This window comes from Bidens hawaiensis, unplaced genomic scaffold (genome assembly GCF_021521415.1).
Source record: "Bidens hawaiensis isolate Kalapana, Puna unplaced genomic scaffold, B.hawaiensis_p1.1 tig00027567_1, whole genome shotgun sequence".
Classification (NCBI taxonomy): domain Eukaryota; kingdom Viridiplantae; phylum Streptophyta; class Magnoliopsida; order Asterales; family Asteraceae; genus Bidens; species Bidens hawaiensis.
The window spans coordinates 219768-226155 of NW_027494468.1; positions in this window are offsets into that span (position 1 = coordinate 219768).

Sequence of the window (6388 nt, forward strand, 5' to 3'; positions counted from 1 at the left end):
TTTTTATCGGTTGCACTAGTCCACTTGATATTACATTTAAACAATAGATTTCTAACCAAACCTAACATGCTTTCGGCTTTATCTATACATAACACACATTTACACAATAACCTTTCCTTGGTGATCATCCGTACATTTAACATTTAATCAATTCTCCTCGCATACGCTTGTACAATCATCAAATCTCCACCTATGTAAATGCATTTGACATGAATACAAATCAAGATGGTCTTAAAACGGGTTGTAATAGGGCCAAGTGTAAAGGTATGGAAGGGAATTTTGAAAGTAGCTCAAGCGATTCGATTCGACTTATTACAAACAAATTAAGTAAACAATAAAATAAACAACTATAAACATCACTAACTTCTCTATTTTTTTTCACTCAAATAATACTTGAACTATGCATACATAAACATTGCAACTCTAATACAAACTTTTTTTTTCAATGAACTAATATAATACTTGAACATTACATACCAGCATGATAAACATAATGCTTCACATATCTAACTGATAAATACTAAAACAATTACATAGAAACCTATTAAGTCGGATCGTTTCGCAATATAACACCGAGGTTGATCAAATAAAATAATAGGCCCAATAAGGTTTTCTAAAGGAACCAACCCTCTGCCCCTCACATAACCATCCTCATATGTATAATGTATGAGGCCCAACCCCCCAGTACCCACATTCTCGCTAATCCAGACGAGGCTTAACCTAAGTGCCTCTATCACTTTTGCACTCATGCCAATCTAGATCTCGAAATGCACTAATTGTACAAGTTCTATCGGAGAATATCAACCGTCTCACCAACTAATACTTTCTAAATTCTCAAGTGTTAACGAATATATTATGCAAGTTCTTACACCGAAAGCATGCTAACCTTGATTAGAAAACTACATAATCTCCTTTTAAAAACAACTAGGCACATGTTATTTAGGGAATTGTGACCATGAAAAGGGACCAAAACTTTACCCCGCCATCTTACCACTTTCCAGTTTCATTAAACACAATATATATATATATATATATATTAGTTTTTCTGATTTTTTATTTTTTTCTTTAATTTTTTTTAATAATTTTTCAAAACAAATGAAAATTTCCTCATCCCCACACTTAGGATACATTTTCCCCAGTGTACGGTTTTGAGAAAAATGAAACAAACTACTTCATAAACACAACCTTTTTTCAACACCAACCATAATACTTAATCATAAGTATTACATCCACCACCCATCCACCCAAAATAGCTAAGGACAAAATAATAACAGCTATACAAAAATATACAGAACAATGTTCACCTGGAATCATGAAGCTCAATCAGTTGTAAGGCGGGTGGGCCGGCCCAAAGATAGATGTCATAAACTCTGAGAACTGGCCGAAGTTAAATGCCCCATCGCCGCCGCTGCTTCCTTCTTCTTCTTCTTCTTGTGGTGGTGGTGGTGCCATTGATTGCATCAGGTTGATCCACATGGAGTGATGAAGAGGTGGTTCGGGATAGCGTACCGAACCGTCATACGGAGGTAGAGTCGTGTAATCTACAATTTGTGGATCCGGTACAACCGGTTCACCTGCATGCCATTGATCATGCATCCTCCGATTCCTATCATCGAAGTATCTCATGTTCATCTCATGTTCTCGCCCATAAGCATTGGCACGGTTCCACATCTCCAACCTGTCGTGCCTCTCTTTTTTGGCCCGTTCGGCCCGTTCAGTATAGGCTCCCATGAAGGTCTGATGGTCAAATAATGCGCGTGACTCATCCGACCAATTCTCATACGTGGAAGGCCTATGACTCTCCACCACCTCATTCATGGACCCCACATGGGCCCAATTATTACCATAGGAGTTATAACCATCCGAATAATCCCAACCCCCGTGTTGGGAACTGCTGCCACCGCCCACATCCATGTAATCGAGCTCACCTACTTCTTCCACTTTTTCTATCACATCATCTTCCTCTGCCTCTACATCCTCTCTAACCGTTCTCCATCTCACCTTATCACACACAAGCATATGGTGCCTATTAGTTTTTGTGTACTCCCAACCCGGTAAATCCGACAACTTAAACTCTTTAAATACCTTGGTCATTCCCACCGACTCGTCAGTTATCACACCATGATTCTTTAACAATGTTGTGATCAGTCGACATTGCGGAATTAACTTCCGCTTATTGCTTTCCCGGCTGATCCAAATATTATGCATGACTAGATATCGGTAAGAAATAAGGGGCGCCCCACACATCAACGCTTACAACACAGGAATATCACAGTTTCGCACTATCGAAATATCTCCCCTTCGAGGCATCACATTATACAAGCAAATAGACATCAATAACTGTGCCTCAATCTTCAAATCCTTTCTCTTAATCTGATCACCTGAACCTCCACCTCTTCTGAGAACTATTTCAAGCATGTTGTGCCATTGAGGATGTTTGTCGGGGCATTCAAATAAATCTTTGACAGAAGGGTATACGTATGAGTTGCTTGGTTTGGTGTCAAAAAGCGCGATCTGATTAAATGTGTCAAATGACATCACCACTTCATGACCTCCCACCATCCCAATCAATTTTATGTCATTACCTTTTTTGTACACGGGACATCTTAATGTAGACACCCACTCCTCAATTTTACGATCATACAAAGTTCTGCTCTCTTCATTATAACATTTCATAGCTGCTTCCCATCCTAATTCCTTAAATCTGTCAACTATCCCATAAGCCTCAAAACCGGGATCGGTTACCTCCTTCTCACACATATATCCTTCAATTCGTTTATTCAATGTGGCCATTTTATCAATGAACAACTCCGCTTTCCATTGCAATGCGTACTTTGACAATCCCCCACCTTTCCACGTGGGTTTTACCGTTTGTACTTGCACATGTGCTTTCTCTTCCTGCACTCTTTGCCTCTTTAATTGGGCTGCTCGACCGCTAGAAGTTGATGCCTTTCCCTTACCCTTTTCAGAGGTTCTACCTATCTACACACAACAAGAAACCCAAACAAACCAAGTTAATTCAACATGAACTTCCCCACACTTGCTTGTTACTATGGTTGTGGATAATCACTCATTAATCAATTTTACCAAAAATTTCAAGAATTTCACCAACACATGATTTCCACATTATCAATTAAACAACCATAAGTTTTTAACATTTATCCACTATTCACAACCATAATGTATAATCATTATACTAATCACTAAAACAAGCAAGTGGGTATATAGAACAATTATGAATAACTTACAACATCATTTGCAAAATACCATCAATAATGAAAATAAATTTCATACCTTGGTGTTGTAGGAGATGTAGATGAAGAAAGCTTCAAAGTAAACCAAAACCCACAATTTTCGGACTTAATTGTCCAAAATCAACCAACAAAACAAAATATTCTTTCAAATTCAATGATATAATCGAAACCTTTGTGAAATATTTAGCCAATTTAGACCCAAAAATCGGTTGATTTGGTGAAGATATGAGGAAGTTATGAATGTTTGAAATTGGGAGTTAGGGTTTGTAGAGATGATTATGAGGAAGAAGAAGAAGATGAAAATTGAAGTAAATAATAATGTTAGATGGTTTGTGTGGTTTAGAATTTCTTAAAAAAATTGATTTTAATTGTTTATTAACACCAAAATCCGCCCCCTCGTCAGTCTCGACCAGACCGTGGCCCACGGTCTCAACCGTGGGTCACAGTTGACTCAAATCTGCTCGCTGGTTTCGAAGTGGACCGTGGCCCACGGTTCACACCGTGGGTCACGGTGTTATTGTCTCAAATCAAACAGAGAGGACCGTACGGTGGTTCTCCCTTCCACCGTGCCGTACGATCAGCCACCGTGGGCGACGGTTTCAACCGTGGTCCACGGTTCACTATATTTTTTTTTCACATAAAAATTAAAAAGACCAACAATAACCAAAATGATTAAAAACTCATTTACCAATTTAAAATTTAAATTACTTTAAAATTACCATACCCCCCATGAAAAACCCGAGTTGTCCCCAACACGGTAAAGAAAATCATAAAGATTTCCCCACACTTGACTTGGATAAACTCCAAAACGAGAAGGTAATTTTGAAAACCAATTGGAATAAAAACGAAATTAACATATACTAAAATATACAACATACCTTGGCCTCTTAATTTGTTTCATCATCCGGTGAGCTTAACAAGTAACTCACCCGGTCCACATCGAGCATATTGATGTCCTTTCCTTCCAAGTAAGGTTTAAGTCTTTGACCGTTCACCACTTGTTTTGTTTGCTCTTGAACATCTTCTATCTCCACATCACCAAGCTGTCCCACTTTTGTGATGAAATATGGGCCCATCCACTTGCTCTTTAACTTACCCGGGAACAACTTCAACCTTGAATTGTACAACCACACCTTTTGACCCACTTCAAAGGTCCTTTTTCTCAACTTTGCATCATAGACCTTTTTAGCTTGTCTTTGTATGCGGAAGCACATTCATACGCTTCATCCCGGACTTCCTCAATCTCGTTCAATATCAACTTTCTCAAATCACCCGCTTCTGTATAATCTGCGTTAACATTGTTGATCGCCCAAAACGTCTTATGTGCCAACTCCATTGGTAAATGACACCCTTTCCCATAAACTAACCGAAAAGGAGTTGTGCCAATAGGAGTTTTGTAGGCAGTCCGATACGCCCACAATGCATCATTTAACTTAGAAGACCAATCCTTTCTATCGACCTGCACCGTCCTCATCAAGATTTCTTTAATTTGGCGATTTGACACTTCAACTTGTCCACTTGTTTGTGGATGATCAGGAGTAGCAATTCGGTGATTCACATCGTACCTTTTTAATAATTTCCCAAAGTTGGAATTCTTAAAATGTGACCCGCCATCACTAATATTAACCCGGGGGATACCAAACCGAGCAAAGATGTTTGATTGAACGAATTTGCAAACTACCGAATGGTCATTGGTTCTTGTTGCTACCGCTTATACCCACTTGGACACATAATCGACCGCAACTAAGATATATAAAAATGCATTAGAGTTCGGAAAGGGGCCCATAAAGTAAATTCCCCATACATCGAAAATCTCAAACACCAAAATCGTTTGCAATGGCATTTCATCCCGTTTTGAGATACTACCAAAATTTTGACAATTCAAACAATGCCGGGTATACTCACTTGCATCTTTAAAAATGGTGGGCCAATAAAACCCACATTGAAGTACCCGGTAGCCCGTCTTCTGACCACTAAAATGACCTCCGCACGCCGATGCATGTGCATGAGTCAAAATCTCCCATACCTCAGGATCGGGAATACACCTCCTTATCATTTGATCCGAACCAATCTTGAACAAGTCCGGTTCATCCCAAATATATTGTTCATCCCAAATATATCGGTTGATCCGAACAATATTTTCTTCTTTTCTTCACCCAATGACTTGGAATAGATCTTGTGGCTAAATAATTCACAAAATGAGCATACCACGGAGTGGTCGATACGGTTAACAGTTGTTCATTGGGAAACTGTTCGTTTATCTCTATCGAATCGTCAATAAATTCAAGTGGAATCCGAGACAAATGATCCGCCACTACATTCTCACAACCTTTCTTGTCCCGGATTTCAAGATCGAATTCTTGCAACAATAACACCCATCGAATCAAACGCGGTTTTGCGTCTTTCTTTTCCATCAAATACCGGGCCGCACTATGATCCGAGTACACCACAACTTTACTTCCCAAAATATACGACCGATATTTATCCAAGGCGTACACCGCCCCAAGTAACTCTTTTTTAGTAGTGATGTAATTTAATTGCGCCTCGGATAAAGTTTTGCTTGCATAGTATATTACCACTGGCTTCTTCTCTACTCGTTGACCCAATACCGCTCCAACTGTGCTATCGCTAGCATCACACATGATTTCAAACAGGCTTGACCAATCCGGTGACTGCAGAACAGGTGCTTATACCAACTTCTCCTTCAAACTGTCAAAAGCTTGCAAACATTCATCAGTAAACTCAAAGGGGACATCCTTCAATAAGAGATTACATAAAGGTTTTGAAATTGCACTATAACATTTAATAAATCTCCTTTAAAATCTGGCATATCCCAAAAACGATCTCACCCATTTAACATTTTTCGGGGGTGGTATAGATGAAATTACTTTTATTTTAGCTTGGTCAACTTCCATTACCCTACTTGAAACCACATGACCCAACACAATGCCCTCTTGCACCATTAGGTGACTTTTTTCCCAACTCAACACCAAGTTTGTCTCAACACATCGTTTTAAAACTTTTTCTAAATTAACGAGACATGACTCGAATGTTGAGCCAATAATAGAAAAATCGTTCATAAAAACTTCAAGTGATTCCCCGACCATGTCAGAAAAGATGCTCATCATACATAT